The sequence below is a fragment of the Lepus europaeus genome, chromosome 1 (assembly GCF_033115175.1).
Source record: "Lepus europaeus isolate LE1 chromosome 1, mLepTim1.pri, whole genome shotgun sequence".
Classification (NCBI taxonomy): Eukaryota; Metazoa; Chordata; class Mammalia; order Lagomorpha; family Leporidae; genus Lepus; species Lepus europaeus.
The window spans coordinates 161,340,578-161,362,224 of NC_084827.1; positions in this window are offsets into that span (position 1 = coordinate 161,340,578).

Genomic DNA, 21,647 nt, shown 5'->3' on the forward strand with positions numbered 1-21,647 from the left:
AAATGCACCTGAGCCAGAGTGGTGCACATCTGATCGCTGGAGGGGCCCTTCAGACAGAGGAGTGATCCTTGTGTGTGGCAAGTTTCACAGTAGCAGAAGTGGTTCCCCAAGTGTATAGGGGACCAGGAGGTTCATGGCAGCATGCATATGAAATATGCGTGTGAGTGTGTGTGTGTGGAGTATGTGTGTGAGTGAGTGTAAGTGTGTGAGTGTGTGTGTGGAGTATGTGTGTAAGTGTGTGTGTGTGAGAGAGTATGTGTGAGTGTGTGTGAAAGTGTGAGTGTGTGTATGTAAGTATTGAGAGTGTGAGTGTGTGTGAGTGTAAGTGTGTGAGTGCGTGTAAGTGTGAGAGTATGTGTGAGTGTGTGTGTGAAAGTGTGTGAGTGTGTGTGGTTGTAAGTATATGAGAGTGTAAGTGAATGTGTGTGAGTGTGTGTGGAGTATGTGTGTGAGTGAGTGTAAGTGTGAGAGTGTATGTGTGAGAGTATGAGAGTGTGAGTGTGAGTGTAAGTGAAAGTGTGTGAGTGTGTATGTGTGTGTGACTGTAAGTATGTGAAAGTGTTAATGTAAGTGTGTATGTGTGTGTTAGTGTTACCTGTGTGTCTACCTGCAATATTGTTTCAAAGCAGTTGGAGATACTTCCATGCAGGAGATGGGGTCCTGGCTTGGCCATGAGGGAATGTACACATGGGTGTGAGTGACAGCAGATTCAGCGCCTCTGCGGGCCTGTCACCTGCAGGACTCATTATAGAGGAGACCAGGTGCTTGGAGTGTCCCCAAAGCAGTACAGAGTGCACTGTCATGAGTTTGAAAAAGTATTCCTGCGAGAGATATAAATAAAGACTCTAAGCCTGAAGCCCGGGATTTAGAAAGCCATCGTTAAACACAGGGTAATTTATAGTCGCTGCTGTCCCTTCCCGGGGATGACTCAGCTCTCCTGGCCCAACTAGGCCAGCCTGCTCCAGTAACCTTTGGGTTTGGCAGAAGGGTGGGGTTGAAGCCGCCTCTGGGAGCTCAGTGATCTAACCACTCAGCTACCAGACTTGCTCCTGCTGCACTCCCATCCTGTGTTTCCTCTGAGCAAACTCCAGTCATGGCACAGAGGAACAGATCCTGGAAGCCAAGAACCTGGGGACCCAGGTACACCCAGGGCTCTGAGTGTTGGAAGCCGGTTTAACTGGTTTCCATACACTGTTGGGCTCATGATAGATTCTGCTACCCACAGAAGGGCATAGCAGGCCCCATGTGGCTCAGATGTCCTGACCACCATTCCCCAGCCCATTTCCAGCCATTGTACCCTGCCCTTGGGACGCAGCAAGCTCAGGACTAAGACTTCCTTTCAAGCCAGAGAGTTTTACTTAGTCTCAAAGACTCTTGAATCCACCAGGAAGAACAGAAGTGAGAGTACTTTTTCCCCTTTTATTTAAAAAAAAAATCATCCAAGTCAAGTGACCAAAAATGGCTGAGAAGAGGGGGAGATCGTGAATTGCTTAAACTCTGTGGTATATTTATGGCAGGAGGCAGTCAGCAGGAACTGGGCTAGATTTTTTTTTAATTCTCTCTCCAGCTCCCCACCCCCACATGCCTGTCTTCTTACATTATATTTTTAGCAGGCTCTTTGGACAACCATGTCTAAAGAGACAGATACAAGTACAGAGCGTGCATATCAAAACCAAAGGATGCTTCTTTTTCCCTTCAAAACCTTCCAGGAGTGTGGAAAGGACTGGAAGTTCTTGAAGGTCTTTTTTGCCACCTGCCTCACCCCAACTTGGATCTCAGGAGCATTTTTATGCCAAGGCTCATCTGCCTGACTCTCCAAGTGCAGGAAAAACAATCATCATTCAGGACTATTTTAAAAATAGTTAAGCTGTTTGATTAAATTGCTAACAGCCCTGAATCAATTTTTCTCTGTTTTGGCAGAAGAATTTGTACAACTGACCTAATTTTAACATACAGCCCAGCATAGAATAAGTATGCAGGAATTATTGACTAGATGAGCATTTCCTTAAATCCATCATGAAGTATCCTCATTCAACATGCAGTTAGTAAGCTGTTGTGTGTGTGTGTGTGTGTTATGCAACAACATTCTATTTCCTGTGACCCATATTCTGGGCACACATAGTTATCAACTGATGCTCTGAATGATCCCTGGAAAGTAAGTTTCAAATCAATCAAGTTAAAGCACACACATACCCCACACTCCAAACTGACTTTGTAAATGATAGAAAGCAGAGTATCTTAGTAGCAACACAACTGAAGCCACAGTGTTTAGGTCTGGTCTTGTCTGACCTTGCTAAAAGTACATGGTGCCTACTCTAGACCTTGACGCTCAGTCTTCTGAAGTTTTCCTCTGTTCTTTGACCTTACTGTTGGAGGTGGTCTCCTCTCTCACCAGTTCCTAAAGGTCCTCTGCTCCCTTGATCATCTCTGTCTTTGAATTCTCAAAATAAGAAAGGTTGCAGTTCATTTATTGGATCGACCAATGCAGGTAGGTAGAGACCCCTGTATTTGATAGAAAGGAAATAGACTAGCAGGGAGAGGGAAAAGGCTCCCAGGCTTATACAAACAGTGAATAGTCACAGCTTAGTGACCTATCTGATCCACACTTGTCTTATAATTATTAAGTAAGGACTGAAGATAAAATTCTACAAGCCTACCAATGAGGAACCTTGATGTGGCATTGAGGCTGAGTTGAGCCTTTGGATAGCTAGTCACTCTGGATTGATACTCTTTGGTTCAGCTTCCAGTAATTTACTGCACTTGGGTTATGTATACTGCATTAGGAGTTGACAGACCTGGCTGGACCTCCCAGATGTGGTCTGGTTTCTGAAATTCTCAGCCACCAGGCAGAAGAATCCCAGCCGGCCATCCTTTGTTCTGAAGGATATCGAGAGGCTCTTTGGGAAGAAGACTAGCCTCGGAGTTCTGATTTCTCTTCCAGAGTGAGAGAGGGCCCTTCTGTTGGGCTGAAAAGTCAACCCTGGAGGCCCCCAATGGACATGTTCACCATGATCATCCACACTTCTTGGCTGACCACTCAAAGAGCAGGTTACTGTTTGGGGTGCAGCATGGTGTTATTGAGCCAAAAATGTAAGACTTCAGTCTCATCATTTAGGGCAGGAAAGTAGACTAATACATATGACTACCCTGTTGCTCAAACAAAAGGGACCATGTGTCTGTGTAAAGATGGCAAGGATGGCTTTAGGCCCAAGGAAGCACAATTCTGCCCTGAAAGCTCATAAGGTGGACTGTTCCCGTGTATTGCAGCCCAGGCTGAGGAGATGGAGACTCATGCACACAACTACCCTTGGGAAGGGAGATCTGTAGTCTTTGGAGGAAATTCAGACAAGTGGAGAAGAGAGGAGGAGGGAAAGCACAGAGAGGGAGCAAACTACCTAGCAAATCCCTCCTGCGCACTCCTGACCGGCTCTGCACTCCTCTGTGTCAGAAGCGCTGGCAGCCTGGGCCCCGCCAGAGCCAGCTGATTCTGTGGCTTGCTTACACCCTGTAACCAGAGCTTGTTCTTGCAGGAGCTGCCTGACAGCTGTGGAGATACGGGGATGGGCTGCCACCTCCAGAGATTCAGTCATCTTTGCTGGCTTCCTCCTCGGGGGCAGCTGATTCTGATAATTTTCTCCAGCCAGGAGGCTGGGAGTGGAAAGAGGCGGAGCTGACTACCAACTATTGCTCATGGTGGTGGATTTTGAATCTACTTTGTGTTCCTTTCAGAGCTCCCCTCTCCCGATGGGGCTGTTTTCTACTGGGTCAAGGGAGGGGACACAGGAGTTCTGCAAGTTGCATTGATTTGTCTTCCTTTCTCTTTGTCTTTGTCATTGCAGAAACTGAAAGAACACTTGGGGAAGTCTGGGTCAGGCAGGAGTCTAGATTCTGCTGTCAAGTGGGTCATGCAGGCCAGAGTGCGACTCGCCTCGCTTCCAGCCCCAGGGTTCCCCTCAAGGGTCAGCCTTGTCTTTCTTCCCATCTGGGTATCCTTGGCTCTGGGAGAAAGCTGCAGGACCCTCTTTCCCTCAGCCCAGTGTGGGCTCCCCCTAGGCAGCTGGGCTGTGTGAGGCTGATGGTTGTTCAAGTCAAGCTCACTCCCTTGCTCTTTCAACACACTGTGCTGACTCCCACCTTCAGTTCCATATTCTGATCCTTCCGAGTCAGGTCCCCCAAATTTTCCTTTCTTCCCTTCCATGAGCCACTCCTCTTAGAGTTGCCTCTGACTGTGCCCCAGACCCAGCCCTGGATGCCCCACGGGAGCAAGGACACACTGTGTTCTGCTTTGCAGTGTTCACACCTCTCAGGGGATTTACAAATGGTTAGAATGTTGTCTCCTTCAGTCCCCTGCTCCCTGCCACTTTGGCCATGGTGTGGGGTAGTGGGGAGGGAGGGACAGATTTAGCTCATGTCAGAGCCCAGCCTTGGCATGACCCATGACCTGGACACTCAAGGATGTTTGCCAAAGAGCTCCTTTACTGTCTTGGCTTGTCCCTTTCTGATGGCAACCTTGGCGGGAGTGGGGCTAGAGCTCATGAGGTTGGCCAAGTTTGTTCAACAGCTACCTCAGAAAGGAAAAGTGAAATTGAGACTATAGAGGATATGAGTTCAAGTCCATGCTGAACCACTGAGCAGTTGTGGGGTCTTAGAGAGTTTCCTAATCACTTCAGTTAGTAAGGATGATAGTTCATACTTCCTGGAGTGTGTGTCATGACCATGGCTGTGAGGGAGGGCAAGATATTTGGTGAATTCATTTCCTCGTTCTGACTTGTAGTGAGTACCAGAAAAAAATCAAAGAATGAAGAGAGAGGGGGAGGGAAGGATGTAGGAAGGGAGAAAGGGAGGAGAGGAAAGAAGGAAGAAAGGGTGGAAGGAAAAGAGGAAGGAAGGAAGGGAGGAAGGGAGGAAGGGAGGAAGACAAGCCTATCATATCCCCATCGTCTGCCTATACCATTGTCATACTAAGTAAGGGAGAAGGTATAAATATTTTAGAACTTTACCAAACTCTACAGGAATATACCTGAAAAATAACTTGTATTGGCAATAATATGTAGAAGCTCTGGTGGGTGTTTGTCTCTTGCTTGAATTAAATTTTTTAAACAAAAGTACACATTGATTTACTAACCAAAAGTTGATCCTAATTAACCAAGCAGTTTGAAATAATTGCATCCCAAATGTTAGTGATCAAGATAGTTGAACAAAGAAATGAAAAGCAAAAGAACAAAAGAAAGACAAAGAAGCAGTGTGTGGGATTTGTTCTTGCTCTTTGTAGTAGGTTGCTCCTCTTTGCAACTACTTACCATCCACAGGGGTGATGAAGCTTTCATTCTGTTTTTCATGAATACCAGGACAGGTGACATTGCTCATAGAACCTCATGCTGCTTCTTTTCTGCCTTTCACTTTTCTTTTTGTGTTTGAGTCAGGTTAGGGTTTAGCTAGTCCATTTTATTCCCAACACCATGAAAGTGAGTCTGTAATGACAGGAAGCTTCAAACCAAATTCAGACCCACAGTTGCTAAGCATTAATGGTCAAGCAGACACTATCACGCACCTGCTCTGCTGGCTTAAATAAGTCCTTGCTCGTCCTGTTTGCAGGTGCTCTGACCTCCCACTGAAGCTTCACTTGAAGCAGAAACAACACCGTTCCAAAGGCAGGATCCTATTACCCTGTTAATCAGCATCAGGCTACTTAGATCCTCTCGACCGATGACTGGATGAATGACTGCTCCAAGGTCGGGTCCCAGAACCCATCTGTGCAGGCCTGTTTCCCTGGGTTCACACCTGTTCTATGCTAGCTGGGGAGTGTTTATAAACTCTTCTAGCCAATCCACATATTGACTGTCTTTGATTTCACAAAGAGAACCCAGTCCCTCACTTTTCATGCTGATAAACAAGTGATTAGTTTCACCAGGAAAAACATCAGTGTTGACCTGTGGCTTGGCAAGGACTTACATGTGATCAAGATGTGGACATTCAGGGTAAGTGTTTGACCGAATGGTTAAGAAGTTGCTTGGGATCCCCACATCCCATACCGGAGTGCCTGTGTTTGAGTCCCAGCTCTGCTCCTGTTTCTACTTTCCTGCCAGTGTAAACCCTGGGAAACAGCAGTGATGGCTCAAGTAGTTGGGTCCCTGCCATCTACATGGGAGACCTGGATTAAATTCCTGGCTCCTGGCTTTGACCTGGTCCAGCCCCAGCTGTTGCAAGCATTGAGGAGTAAGCCAGAGGACAGGAGATCTCTGTGTCTCTATCCTTCTCAAACAAATGAAATAAAACAATTTGAATGATCTGGACACTTGAAGGACTTGGGTGGTTCACTCCATGGGGTGCTGACACCCTGGAGCCTCTGGAGGGACCCCCCTCCCCCAGCAGCCTTCTTCTCCAGGACTTCACCTCAACTCATATGCTTGCTGGGCTTCCTCCTCCCTCAGTTCCCTTACTGGATGCATAACAAATCACAGCATGCACATCTCAGGGGCTGCTCTGCAGGACAAGGTCAAACACATCATTTCTGCAGGTTGGGGGTTCTTCGAGCAAATCAGGATCACTGCAAGTGTTTGTTAAAAATGCAGATTTCAGGGTCATATCCCAGAACTGTGATTCAGAAGGGTTGGGCCCAGGAGTCTGCAATTTAGCAACCCCCTGGGGGATCCTGCTGCCTGTGGTCCTTGGGCTTCATTTTGAGAGCCGTCACCATAGCCCCTCTAGATGCTTAAGCGACACCAGTGTTGGGTTGATTGCCGGCCTGGGCTCTGGCAACCCCAGCCCTGTCCTGACATCTGCTGATCCGACAAACTCCAAGTGGCTTGGCTTCAACCAGGAACAAATTGCTGCTGCCTGCAGTCCAACTGGCATTCGCCTGGCAGCAAGCTGCTCCTCCAGGTCTGGGTCAGTTACACTCAGCTCCAGCCCCAGAGTGGTGCTTTTCAGAGACCGACAAGGTTGAATATTTGAGGACCACGGGTTCTCTCCTGGGCTCCCATTCTCTTACTCTTCTTCTTGGCACCTGCTCAAGTTGCCCGGTTTTCATTTCCTGGTTACTGAGTCATTCACTCTCACATCCAAACATATGAACTCCTTTATCTCAGATCTCTGGGGCATGGGGGTGGGACAGAACCCTGAAATAGCCATTCCTGGCAGCAAATCTAGTAGTTGCACACACAAGCATTATTGTCACACTTCCTGGGTTGAATCTGGGCTGCATTACTTACTAGCTGTGAGACGAGGCAAAGTATTTAATCTCTTTGTGTCTTCTTTTCTACTTTTTACTTGTTGAATATTATGGTTAGTGGTGCATAAACCCTGCGATTATAGAGTTGATTGGAATTATTTTTTTGCGAAAATTAAAGGAAAAAAAAAAAGAAGGAAGGAGGGGGGGATTGAGAGAGGGAGAGAGAATAGGAGGAAAATATGGTTATCTTCTTAGAATTGTACCTAGGAAATACATGAAATCTGTTCTCTTTATATTAATAAAAATTAAAGCAAAAGAATTCAGCGATGAACAGAATCAAAAGTGGAATTAACAAGGAACCACCGAGTTTGTTGCTAATCAGTGACATGCCCTGTATACAGCTCAGTAATATCAGTAAGTCAGAGTGCTCAGCAAACATCAGTTAATCTTATTGTGCTGGCAGAACACGCGCCCTCAACCCCAGCCAGCCAAGTCTGTTGGAAATGATCTTGTTCGTACTCTCCTAGATACTGTGAGGGGCAGCTCATGGCTCTGTGATACTGACTTCAGCTCCATGTGCTGTCTGCTAGGAGGGAGAAGCAAGCTGAGCAAATGTTTTGTGGATTTGCATGATGGTGTTTGACTGTAGGCAGATGCTTTGGCCATCAGGATAGCCACCTACTTACTGGAAAGCATCCCTGTCCAACACGCACTCACATGCTCCTGCTCATATATCTTATGCACATTCACAAGGCCATTCTCTCACACACTCATAGACACTTCTCATATGCCTGTGTGCACACTCACACACCCATGCATTCTCTAGTGTTCTCACACCTGTGCACACACACTCACACAGGCTCATAGAGACTCACTTTCAGAAAGCGTTCCTACACTCACAATGTCACAATCACAGAAATAGACACACTCCTAGCTACTTTCCCACCTTCAGAAATACTCCGATACCTTCACACATGCACAGGCATTTGTCACAGCTGCACTTTCTCACGCTCGCACACCCACATAGACACACTCATGGTCACACCCTCACATGCTGTCATTTGTGGCACACTCACACGGATTCACAAGGCACAGCCCCACACCCTTTCCCACACAACTTCCGTGGAGGGCTTCAATGGAAGGGGGTGTTCACAGGAGCTGCGGTGGAGTGGGAGGGGCTCAACATTTAGGGAACTAATCTGTGCTAGTCTTGGGAGGTGCCAGGCTGAACCACACTTGATCCCTGTGTCTTCTGAGTGAGGCAGCCATAGGCAAAACCAAGCCTGTCTCAGAGTCCAAGACTTAAGCCCCATGCCAGAGATTCAGGCGAAATGTGGTTAGAGGGAGGAGTCAGGCTTGATGGACTCTGCCTGGGAGAGGATGCCGACAATAGCAGTGATGGAAAGGAAGTGCTGTGTGCCAGATACTGTGCTGTGGCTTCCGTGCTTCCCACTCAACCTGCTGCGAATCCAGCAGGTACCGCTAGGAAGGGAGGGTGGCCAAGGCGAGGAGCAATCCTAGCTGGACATGACTTGAGCGCTTGTGCAAGGTGTGACTTGTATTTAGGAAGATGACTCAACAGGTTGGATGGGAAAAGTTCAGAGACAGAGGAAGAGGCCCTGGAGTGGCCCGCATGGGAAGCAGAGAAGAATGGACCCCAGGTTTGACAGGGAATTTTCTGGTAAGACAGTAGGAAGGAAGGAAGGTTGGTGTGTATCTGAAACGAAACACACAGGAGAAGACAAGGCTGGGCCAGGCAGTGAGGAATATGGTGGACGTGCTCCCGGCACAGCCTAGGGGACTCTCAGCCATGGGAGGCTCTGCTGGCCTGGGCTTGTCGAGGCAGGAACGTGGGGCCATGGCCTGGGGAGAATGCCCATGTGGGAGACTGGGAGAGCCGCCAGAGCTGGTCGTCAGAGAGGTCAGACAGAACATTCTCTGGAAAAGAATGGCCAGTGTGTGTGCTTGGAGACCAACTTTCCTGTTGCCTCCCTGCTAGGATTGCCAGCCAGCCCCTGTGCAGAAGAGTCCAGGGCCTGCTTTCCTCAGCTGGTCACTTCCCCAAGGCCACCGACAAGGTGGCAGCTCCCACTTCCCACTCCGGGTTCCCTCCACCACTTCTCTGACGCTGGAAGGAAGCGGGGGCCTGAGGATGAGTGACTGAGACTGTGATGCAGGGGAGACGTGGCCAGAGAGAAGACCCCTGGCCCAGACCTCAATGGAGCAGAATTTGAATCTGATCATGTGTATACTGTCTGCCAAGCAGCGGGCTCAGCCCCAGGACATAAAAACAAAATGTGGTGTATACACAAATGTACGATTCAGCCCTCAATAATGGAGGAAATCTGTCGTGGGCAATGGCCTGGATGAACCTAGAGGACTTTGCGCTAAGGGCTGTAAGCCGGTCATAGACAAACAGCTCACCTTCATGCTTACACGTGGAATCTAAAGCCAAAAGCATAGAAGTGCAGAGCAGAATGGGCGTTCCAGAGCCGGGGGCGTTGGGGTGGGGAATGGGGAGATGTTGTTTCCGTTGGACAGGAGGGTAAGTTTTTGTGGGACAGCATGAGAGTTACAATTAATAATGTGATGTACATTGCAACGTTGCTGAGAGGAGAATTAAATATTCACACCATAAAAAAGTATGTGAGATGCTGGAATGCTATCTTGATTACTCATTCCACAATGAGGAAGGAACTTTCATACTGGCCCTTCAATGGGTGAGTCAGGAACGAGGAGCTACATCTGAGTCTCCCACATGAGTGGCAGGAACTCAACAATTGGGGCCAACATCTGCTTCTTCCCAGGCTCATTAGCCTGAAGCTGGTTGGAAAGTGTGGAATCACTGGGACTCAAACCAGCACCTGGACATGGGGTATGGGTATCCTAAGCAGTGGCTTACCCACCTGCTGTGTTGTAACATCTACCCTGGGAGGGCATTCTTCGTAAAGGAAATCATTTAATGAGTGTCATGGACAACAGAAAGTACCAGCCAAGAGGAGCATGTGGTTTGGATTGAAAGTAAGGCTGCAGCAGGAGAAGACCCTGGACAGATGTGGCTGGGACTAAACCATGAAGGACCCTGTGGTTAATAAGAGTTCTTTTTTTTTTTTGATTAAGGTTTATTTGTTTATTTGAAAGGCAGAGCAACAGATAGAGAGGGAAAGACAGAGAGAAAGATCTCCAATTCATTGGTTTATTCTCTAAATGATTGCAACAGCAAAGTCTGGAGCTGGGAACTCCATCTGGTCTCCTACATGAGAGGCAGGGGCCCAAGCACTTGCGCCATCACCTACTGCCTCCCAGCGTTTAACATTAACAGAAAATCAGACAGGAAACAGAGCAGCCAGTACTTAAACCAGCACTCCAATATGGGATGCCAGTGTTGCAAGCAGTGGCTTAACCTGCTATGCCACAATGCTAGTCCCTCATAGAAATTTGGACCATGCTCTGTCAGTACTACCCAATAGACTTTTCTGTGATGAAATAAATGGCCCCTATTTGCACAGTCCACTGTGGTAGCCGCCAATCACGTGTGCCTGTTGAGCACTTGACACATGGCTTGTGTGGCTGAGAAGCACAAGTTTCCCTTAAACTTACTTATATTTAAGTTTATATAGTCACACGTGACTAGCAGCTACTTTCAATGGGGGCAAGGAAGAGCTGCAGAGAGGAGGAAACAGGGCCAGCACAGGAATATGAGCAATACCACGCTGGTGCAGTGTGTTAGCTTCCTGGGGGCACCATAACCAAGTACCACAGCCTGTGGGATTTAACCACAGACTTTACTATCTCAGAGTTCTGGAGACCAGAAGTCCAAGGTGAAGGCATCAGGAGTGTTGGTTCCCTCTGAGGGCCTGGGGGGGTGGCACTCCAGACCTCTCCCCTAGATTTGGGTAACCTTGGATGTGCCTTGAATTACAGATAGTTTTCCCCATGTCTCCACACATGATCTTCCCCTTTCTCTATCAATCTCATTTTATTTTATTTTTTTTGTTGTTGATGGTTTTGTTGTTTTTTTTAATTTTTTAATTTTTATTTTTTTGACAGGCAGAGTGGACAGTGAGAGAGAGAGAGAGACAGAGAGAAAGGTCTTCCTTTGCCGTTGGTTCACCCTCCAATGGCCGCTTCGGCCGGCGCATCGTGCTGATCCGAAGCCAGGAGCCAGGTGCTTCTCCTGGTCTCCCATGCGGGTGCAGGGCCCAAGCACTTGGGTCATGCTCCATTGCACTCCCAGGCCACAGCAGAGAGCTGTCCTGGAAGAGGGGCAACCGGGACAGAATCCGGCGCCCCGACCGGGACTAGAACCCGGTGTGCCGGTGCCACAAGGCGGAGGATTAGCCTAGTGAGCCGCAGTGCCGGCTCAATCTCATTTTATATTTATTACCCACAAAGACTTTTTCTAAATGAGGTCACATTCACAAGGACTGGGAGTTAGAAGTTTGATATCTTTTGGAGGAACATGACTGAGTCCCCATATACATCAATCATTCGTACCTAATATATTTGGAAAGTTTCCATAGTTGGTGTGTTTTCATAAGTCCCTTCTAGCACCACCACAGCTTACACAGCTACCTGGCTGCATTGTCACACCTGCAAAGTCACTTGGCCTCATAGTAACTTGATGAGTTAAGCAGAGCACCTGTTCAGTTTTCAAGGAAGCTGGAGTTCTGGATGATTATATGACTTGCCCCAACTTACTCACCTGACACGGCGGAACCAGAGTCTTCTTATTGCTATCCTCTGAGCTGCTCGTGGCTACTGTCTGGGGCAGCTGAGGTCAGCCTCCTGAGTCATTCGCATGAAATATCTATGGTGGTATTATTTGAAGACTTGTCCCCGAGAGTTGTGTTTGGAAGCTCTGATTGTTTTCACCTCCAAGGCATTGGTACAATGGAGCAATATCAATTAGGTAACAAAATTAGGCTAAACAATGGGGGAGAGGGGGTGACGCTTTCACTTGGGTGACAGAAGGAATATGGGGCTCTCCTCCAAGCTCTATTAAAGAGCAAATTCCAGTTTTGGACCTAGGACTGGCCACCTCCCCTCTGTGGGATCAAGTGTTGTCATCATGGTATTAAGAGGCCATGTCACAACATAAAGAGGCTGGGCAAGGAGTCACTCTGGTTTTTTTCTAACCCACTTTTTTTTGGTGCTTTTTGGCCATAACCTGGAATCCTTGCAGCTAAGACAGGGTGCTGATGGGGCTGCTCCCAGGTGAAGGGAGCAAACAGTTTCTGCCTTGGTCCAGGCCCCTGATGGGAGGTCTAATCAAGGTTCCAACACAGAAAATGCAGCCGGGATGCAGTATAGCTCCATCCTTGCTTCAAATGGAGCTATCATTCTGGCTGAATAAGACTGGGGCAGGGGAGATCCAGACCTTTTGAAGGTGAAGGGGCTGAGGAGGCCTTGTTAATGGACAGTTGTAAAAGCCTGGATATTCTAAACTACAAGGGAAAAATGGGCCTTTGATTTTACTGTGGAAATGTTGGGCACTGACAGGGTTGCAAACTGGGAACAGGAAGGGGATTAATCCCCACAGGACAATCCCCAGCCAGTGGAAGGTGGGGGCTGCCAGGTGGATGTGGTTTGTTTCCCAAGGGCTCACGCTGGAGGCTTGGTCCTCAGGTTGGCAGTGTTGGGAATGTTGTGGAACCTTTAAGAAGTGGGGCCTAGATGGGATATTCTTTCTTTCTTTCTTTCTTTTTTTTAAAGATTTATTTATTTATTAGAAAGGCAGAGTTACAGAGAGGTAGAGTCAGAGAGAGAAAGAGAGAGAGAGAGAGAGATCTTCCATCTGCTGGTTCACTCCCCAGATGGCTGCTGCAATGGTAGGAGCTGTGCTGATCTGAAGCCAGGAGCCAGGAGCCTCCTCCAGGTCTTCTACACAGGTGCAGGGGCCCAAGCACTCGGGCCATCCTACATTACTTTCCCAGGGCATGGCAGAGACCTAGATTGGAAGTGGTGCATCTGGGACTCGAACCAGTGCCTATAAAGGATGCTGGCACTACAGGTGTTAGCTTTACCCACTATACCACAGTGCCAGCCCCCAGTGGGATGTTCTTAGGTCACTGGGGGTGCTGTCATCAGAAGGAATTAAAGCAGTTCTTATGGGCCCTTGAGTTAGCACCCATGAGAATGAATTGTTAAAAGACTGAGTCTCGGCCGGCGCCGTGGCTCACTAGGCTAATCCTCTGCCTGCAGCACGGGCACACCGGGTTCTAGTCCTGGTTGGGGCACCAGTTGTGTTCCGGTTGCTCCTCTTCCTGTCCAGCTCTCTGCTGTGGCCCTGGAGGGCAGTGGAGGATGGCCCAAGTGCTTGGGCCCTGCACCCGCATGGGAGACCAGGAGAAGCACCTGGCTTCTGGCTTCTGGCTTCGGATCGGTGCAGCGCTGGCCATAGCGGCCATTTGGGAGGTGAACCAATGGAAGGAAGACCTTTCTCTCTATCTCTCTCTCTCACTGTCTAACTCTGCCTGTCAAAAAAAAAGAAGACTGAGTCTGACCTCTGTCTCAATCACTCTCTAGCTTCTTTCTGCTTTGCAAAGTGACCTCTGGCTCTTGTACGTGGTCCCACCATGTGACACTGTTCACCATGATGACTTCACTAGAGTTGAGTCAATGACGCCAGTTCCATGTCCCTGAACTCCAGAACAGTGAGCTGAATAAACCTGTTTGGGGTATAAACTTTACCTCAGATACTGTGTTACAGTAACAGAAAGCTCATAAGGAGCTAATGGATAAATATTTCTTCCCATCCCTCCAGGAGAAATTACAAGATGCATTCTCTATGGCTCTAGAGGATGCAGTGAGATTGAGCCTCAATTTCTTGTAGGAGTGAGCAGCTCCATTGTGTTTATTTTTCCAGGCATGTTAGTAGGGGGCTGGATCCTTTCCTCCTTCCCTGCTCCCCTTTCCCCACTTCTGCTTCTTGGGGTCACTGCAAAAACTATGCTGCCTGCACTCAGGCCTTTGGCCCAGGCTGAAGCTCATGTTAAGAGAGGTTTGAAATTTCCACTGGATCTCCTGTTGGAGGGAGAAATTGGATCTCAGAACTATGTAGAATTTTAGCAAACTTGAACTAGAAGAACACTGGGAGATCAAATAGCACATCCATTTATCGACAGATCTGGAAACAGGCTGGAGACTTACCTAGGACCATCCCCCAACCCCAGCACCCCATGGATAATCTGGAATTACAGATCTTTATGAAGTGGGCTAATCTATATTAAAGCATTGTTCTTGACACACAGCAGGTGCAGGGTAAGTGTCAAGATAAAATAACAAGGGAAGAGAAGTAGATAAAGGCCAGCTGGGTTATTGCACATAATATTTCCATATGTCTCTGTGACAAGCCTCTGTCTCTAGGGTCATGGCTCTCTCCACCTGCTGCTGCTCTTCTGGGCTCCAATTTGTGGAGATGATTCAAGGGAAATGTTGAGAACTGAAGGCATCCCAAAAAAGGCAGCCCTTAGGAAAGAGACACCCAGTTCAAAATATTCGTGGTAATCCTGTTCTCCCATTTTGGAATCAGGAGAAGAGACTTTGGGCAAAGGCAGCAATATTTTCTGGGAATTGCTTAGAGTGTCCTTGGATCAACACAACTCAAATAAGTGAACTCAATCCACATACTTCTTCACTAGGAGCTCCCTAAGTCTGAAGAATTCACAAGTTATATTGGCTTATGTGGCCCATTCTCGTGGGAACCCATGGTTCTAGGGATCAGAAAAGTACGTTTCCTGAGAAGGGTGGTATGAACCAAATTCATTGAACCAAACTCTTTGTTTCTTTTTAAATTTATTTGATAGAGTTACATAAGGAGAGGAAGAGTGACACACACACACACAGACACATGCGCATGCAGAGAGAGAGAGAGAGAGAGAGAGAGAGAGAGAGATTCCATCTGCTAGTTCTCCCCCAAATGGCTGCAGCCAGGCCAAAGCCAGAAGCTTCACCTGGGTTTCCCACATGCGTGCAGAGGCCCAAGTACTTGAGTCATCTTCTGCTGCTTTCCCAGGCACATTAGCAGGGAGCCAGATGGGAAGTGGAGCAGCTGGGAATCGAACTGGTGCCCATGTGAGATGCCATCTTCACAGGTGGTGGCCTCTGAATAAAATTCTTGAGGAGAGTATTTCATAACCCTTAAGTGCCTACACTGTGGACACAGAAAAAATAAGTGACATGAGAGAAAGGAGAAAGCCTATACCTGTTAAGTGCTTTCTCTGTGACAGAGGTTTAATATTTTTTTTTTTAAATTTATTTGACAGATAGAGTTAGACAGTGAGAGAGAGAGATAGAGAGAAAGGTCTTCCTTCCATTGGTTCACCCCCAAAATAGCCACCATGACCGGAGCTACACTGATCGAAATCCAGGAGCCAGGTGCTTCTTCCTGGTCTTCCACGTGGATGCAGGCACCCAAGCACTTGGGCCATCCTCCACTGCCCTCCCGGGCCACAGCAGAGAGCTGGACTGGAAGAGGAGTAGCTGGGACCAGAACCCAGCACCCATATGGGATGCCGGTGCTGCAGGCGGAGGATTAACCAAGTGAGCCATGGCGCCGGCCCTGAGAGGTTTAATCTTTAGAACAACCTTTTGTGCCTCCTCTTTACAATATCGATGAAATCATGCTCATTAAATCTGTTAGTCCTACTAAGACTCACACATGCCAGTAGGTAGGAGATAAGCTCCACAAAGACAAGATTCCAAGCTCTGCCACACTGAATACATTTTCAGGTGCCCTGTGGTTAGGAGTATACCACCACATCCCTCCAAGGTGAATGTCAAGTTTCTAAACCTCAAACCCTCTATCATTACCAATTACTACTAGCTAATTTTAGGCGCCCTGTTCCAATGGACTAACAAGCAAAGAAAGATGTGGTTTTACTGGTAAGGATAAGTGACCTTGAGTGACACAAGTTCGATGACTTCTGTACAATGAGGGGCAGAGAGGAGTACATCTGGAACTTGTGGGATTCATTGAGCATCACTTCGTGCTTCTTTGACCAGTGATATTGATGAATGAGCCATTTTATCACATGTGATTCAACAAGGACAAGGCAACTAAAGACTGAGAATCTTCTCTGAGGGGCCTGGGACACCACACCAGGAAAGCAGCCCAGAGCAACCCAAGTGCTGACTGAGAGCGAGAGAAGCTAGATCGCATGGGGAAGGAGGGAGATGAGAAATGTGAACTCTGGCTTCAGAACAGCTGTGATGCAGAGAGAGCACATGTTTTCACTGATTCTGTCTTAAGTCTTTGTGGAGCTTGTGGCTGGTGACCACTGTACAGGGAATTCTGTCACAGATTTGACAAAGGGGGAAGGCATGCATGGATCTGAGTGGTAAAAGTGATGGAGCGTAGCAGTCACTGCTTGGGCATCACTTTCTATGCCGCTCAGTTCATTCCTTCCAGCCACTGCTGTGGTGACCACTTCCACTGAGGCTGGCAGACTTTATGAAGATGGAACCAGTCAGTGCCTCCCCGCTAGCCGTTTAGGGTATTTTCTCTATCTGTCCTGGGTTTTTCTGATGGCACATTATGGGACATCCACGGGAAACCACTAGGCACTTTGATCTAGGCAACTTGGAATTGCAGGGCAGTTAACATCTGCGTAGAGGATGGGAGCTGGTGGAGAAATGCTCATCCCTTTCTTCCCTGACCAAGACAATGCTGAGACCCATTCATAAGGTTGTTATATGGATGCAGGATTGAGCATGCCGTTTTCTTAACAGTGGCCAATTCAACACATCCTAGTATTGCCTTTCCCTTTGTTGTTTGAACTTTCTTATCCTTTACTTGCGATCTGTGACTTCATATTCTTTGCTAAAACAATTTTTAATGTGTTTGAAAGGCAGAGTGAGAGTGAGAGCTGGTTCACTTCCCAAATGCCCACAACAGTCATGCTTCACCCAGCTTGAATCCAACAGCCAGGAATTTTATCTGGGTTTTGCCCATGGATGGCAGGGACTCAAGTACTACAGCCATCATTTGATGCCTCCCAGGTGCACATGAGCAGGAAGCTGGATCTGAATTGGAGGTAGGACTTAATCCCAGGCAGCCCAATGTAGGCTATGGGAATCCAAGCAGTGGCTTAACCCACTTCACCTAACACCAATTCCTAGCTTCACATTTTTTAATAAACTACCCACATGTGTGAAATTTTTTTGGGGAAATCTGATTTCTCAGACTATATTAGGCAAAGATAGCCAGCTTCCCAGTTAAACCACTCAAAAAACTATAATTTTAGATTAGATTATTTAATTTCTTTAGATTTTGTCTAGTTATTTTATTTGAAAAGTAGACAGAGACAGAATCACACACATACATCTCCCACATACTCTTTCACTTTCCAGATGCCTGCAACAGCCAGGACTAAGACAGGCTAATTCCAGGAACGGGAACTCAATCTGGGTTCCCCACATGGGTGGCATGGGTCCAGCTACTTATGCCATTAGCTCCTGCTGCCCAGGGTGCATATTGACTGGAAGCTGGAATCAGAAGTAGAGTTGGGGCCCTGGCACTGTGGTGTAGCAGGTAAGGCTGCTGCTTGTGGTGCCAGCATCCCATATGGGCACCAACTGAAGTCCCAGCTGCTCCACTTCTTATTTTTTTTTAAAGAGAGAGAGAGAGAGAAAATATTTCATCCACTGGTTCACTCCCCAGATGTCCATGAGGTCGGAGCTGTGCCGATCCAAAGCCAAGAGCCAGGAGTTTCCTCAGGACCTCTCATGCAAGGGCAGGGGCCCAAGGACTTGCACCATCTTCCACTGCTTTCCCAGGCCATAGCAGAGAGCTGGATCAGAAGTGGAGCAGCCAGGACTCTAACCAGTGCCCATATGGGAATGCCAGCACAGCGGGTGGTGGCTTTACCTGCTACGCCACAGCGCTAGCCCCCTGCAACACTTCTCACCCAGATCTCTGCTCTGACCTGGGAAGTCAAGAGGAAATGGCCCAAGTGCTGGGGCTCCTGCACTCGCAAGGGAGACCTGGAGGAAGCTCCTGGCTCCTGGCTTTGGATTGGCCCAGATCCAAGATCTCTCTCTCTCTCTCTCTCTCTCTCCCCCTCCCTCCCTCCCTCCCTCTCTCTTTGTAACTCTGCCTTTTGAATAAATAAATACCTTAGGGAAAAAAAGGAAGCAGAGATGGAACTTGAACCCAAGCATTCTATAGGATAATGACATCCCATGTGATGTCTTAACCACTGTGTCAAATGCCTACCCATAAATATTCTTTTGTTCCACCTTGGCATCAGACAGATGATCCCCACATGGTAATGAAGCAAGATGGGGCTTTGTTAGAGAAGATGGAGTGAGGAATGGTTGTTGGTAGGGGGATCTCCCGTGGGGACAGGAAAGAGATGGTGCACTCCAAAGGAATGGTCAAGGTTAGGCAGGGTTGAAGGAAACCAACAAAAAGTAGTGAAGCCTTCAATGACAGGCAAATGGCAACAGCAATCAGCTTCTGCCGTCCCATGGCTAACGTTGTCAGGTAGCTGCCTGGTAAGTGTTAGGATCTGGGTTGGAGGAATTCAGTCACTATCAGGCTGAAGACCTTCAGGGAGGGGATTCAGGGAATAAATAACTCAACTTCTCTTTCCTCCTGTCTTCTACTTCCACCTCTCCCTTGGGGCTGAATCCAACCAGAAGCCAGAGCACAGGGAAGCCTGACTGACGCAGTCCATGTAGGTCAGCCTCCTGGGACGTAGAAGTAGAGTCTGGACCTAGAAAGGCAAATGCAGAGTTCCCAGTCTAGTAGGAAACACGCACTTTTCCAGGTACCTTTATTTAACATGTACAGCTGGCATGGACAAATTTGGGAACACAACTGATTCTTCAAGAGCAAAAACTCAGTGAGCACAGACATACACAGACATGGGAAAGTGGTCCTCAGCTCTGAGCAATGAGGGTGCCATGGCTTCCCTGGTCAGTTTCTTATGGGAGTGGAGGACGTTGGTTGATTCTGTGAGTCAGCTGGAGGAGATAGGTTGACATCCTTCCTATTTACCACCCTTCCTTCCTGGGATGAGTAAGAACAGAGGAGATTTCATTAAATACTATTTAGTATCACTTGTCAGGTACTTCCTCTATACCTATCCCTGAGAACTAGAGACTCAGGAAAATCAAATAAGCATAGGATATTGCCTCAAGCCTCCTGGATTTTATATTGTAGGTAGGAAGATAAATTCCATAAACGGAATGAGTAATAATAAGTGGAAAGACTTGAGATGTTAAAATGTGGCTTCAGATGACTCATGGGAATTTGACTTAGCAAAGAGGCACACACTCAAGTTTGTGTTTCTGTGGGGATAGGAGCAGGTTAAAGTCTTTATCTGAGTTTGGAGACCAGAGTTTGCCTGATCACAGTGCGCCTTCTGATTGCCTCCCTTTAGGGTAGGGTCCTCTTGGATATCCTTGGTTTAACTCTGTCTGTTGTAGGCTCAAGTTTGGGTGCTCTGGGTCCAGGCTGATTAGGGATAATAAGCAGGAAGAGATACTTGGGGACTTTCTGCTCTTTGAAGGGATCACATGTGTCCTTTGCAGAGGAGGAAAGTCATTTGCATTTCTTTCTGGGACCATGATGTGGGGTGGGGTTGAAGGATAGAAACCCAGTGGCCTCACCATTCCTTTTCTCTCTCCATGTGTTAAATTCACCCATTACCCCTCAAGGGTTAGAACAGGGTTTGTAAAGCATGTTCTGTGGGATCTGAAGGAAGGAAAGAGGGAGAGAGGGGAGGAAGGAGGGTAGAAAAGAAACATGGAGGCAGGGAGGGAGGGAGAGAGGGAGGAAGGAAGGAGGGAGATGGGAGGGAGAAAGAAAGGAAGGAAAGGAAGAAGGAAATAGTCTCCCTGCTAATAAAGGGTACAAGAGGAAAAGCTCTCTTGGGCATGTTTTCAAGGGATGAATAACAAGGTTCAATGTCCGTGAGAGATCTAGATGCAAGCAGACCAGGGTGCAGTGTGTAAGGACCAGCCTGTAGGATGTAGAGTGGAAGGACACTAGGTGTAGTGATGGTCTCCGGGAGAGAGGCATTGGACACTACATCTGACAGTGCATTAAGTCACAGGATTTATTGACTTAGAAATGAGAGTGAAAGAAAGGAATTGAAGAAATTAAATAGAAGAAATTGAACCTAACCTGTGGCTGTGGCTTTTCCCTTAATCTTTAGCCTGTTCCTTCATTTGTCTTTCCATTACACCTGCAATCCACAGTGGTGGATGGGAGGGTAAGGCTGGGCATGGGGTAGATAGAGAGATAGGTTAATGCAGTATGTGTGGTCAGCTTAAGAGGTTAATGTCAGGAATCTCCAGCCCCAGCACCTCCACTAGTCCTTTTGGAAGTTGAATGCAATTGTGACAATGACACTTTTTTTTTTTTTTTATAATACGGTGCCATCAACAAACAGCCCACAAGTATTATCTCATCTGTTTTGATTGTCAAGCAACTTGCAAAGAAGGTAGAGCTATTCCTACTTTCCAGCTTAGGGGAACTGGCTCAGAGAGCAAATTCCCCCAGGATGGAAATTGGCAGAATTAGCCAAAAATCTGTGTCCTTGGATTCCAGATGGAATATCGTTTTTGTTTGACCTCATGGAGGGTGACAGAGGCCATCACACAACCAGAAAACCCTAAGATAGGAGCAGTTATTCAGATACCAACAGGGGCCAGGCAGGTAACAGGTATGAGTAAAGCTGGTTGGGTACAGGACAGTGGGGACTGTGGCTCAGGTCTGGGGAGACAACGCCCTGCTAAAGGCAGTAGTCACCAGTCAGCCCCAGGTGATGACTACCAGGAAGAAATGCCAGCCTGGAAATTCAATTGAGCAAATATTTATTGAGTGTCTACTATGTAACAGACATTGTGGATGAAGCAGTAAATAAAATGGGGAAAAATTTCTAGCTTTTTTTTTTTTGGTGAACTTGTCCAGTTTTTAAGTGTTGGGAACTAAGAAAATTTAGAAAATATTGCTCAAGCCAAAGAAAACACAGCTGTGGGCTACATTTGGCCTGCAGAATGCCAGTTTGTGACTTTGATTCAATGGCTTTGGGGGAAACAAATGTTCTCCAAAGAGGGGAGTGTGCAGAATGGCCCACTAAATTCAGGGAGAAACTTCTTAGCATTCCTATTGATATGTTTTTAAAATAACCATCCTTTAAATATCCCATCTTGTGTAAGTTATGTTGTATAGAAAACTAATTCTTATTATAGATATTTAATAGACATCATATACATTAGGGATAAGGGGTCAAAGCACTTATATTGATAGGATTGTGGATCTTAAACCTCATGAGAAATTTAAGACAAGAGGGATAGTCTTTGAAAAATGTATATTTGTATACTCCCTGCCTGAAAAAGAGCTGTGCTGTCTCCAGCTTTGTGCTCAGAGAGCTTGAGGAACGTGAGAGTGGGGCAGAGTATCTATAGCAACATGGACTTGACTGAAACCATCCCCCAGTCCTTCCCCCAGAGCACTGTCCTG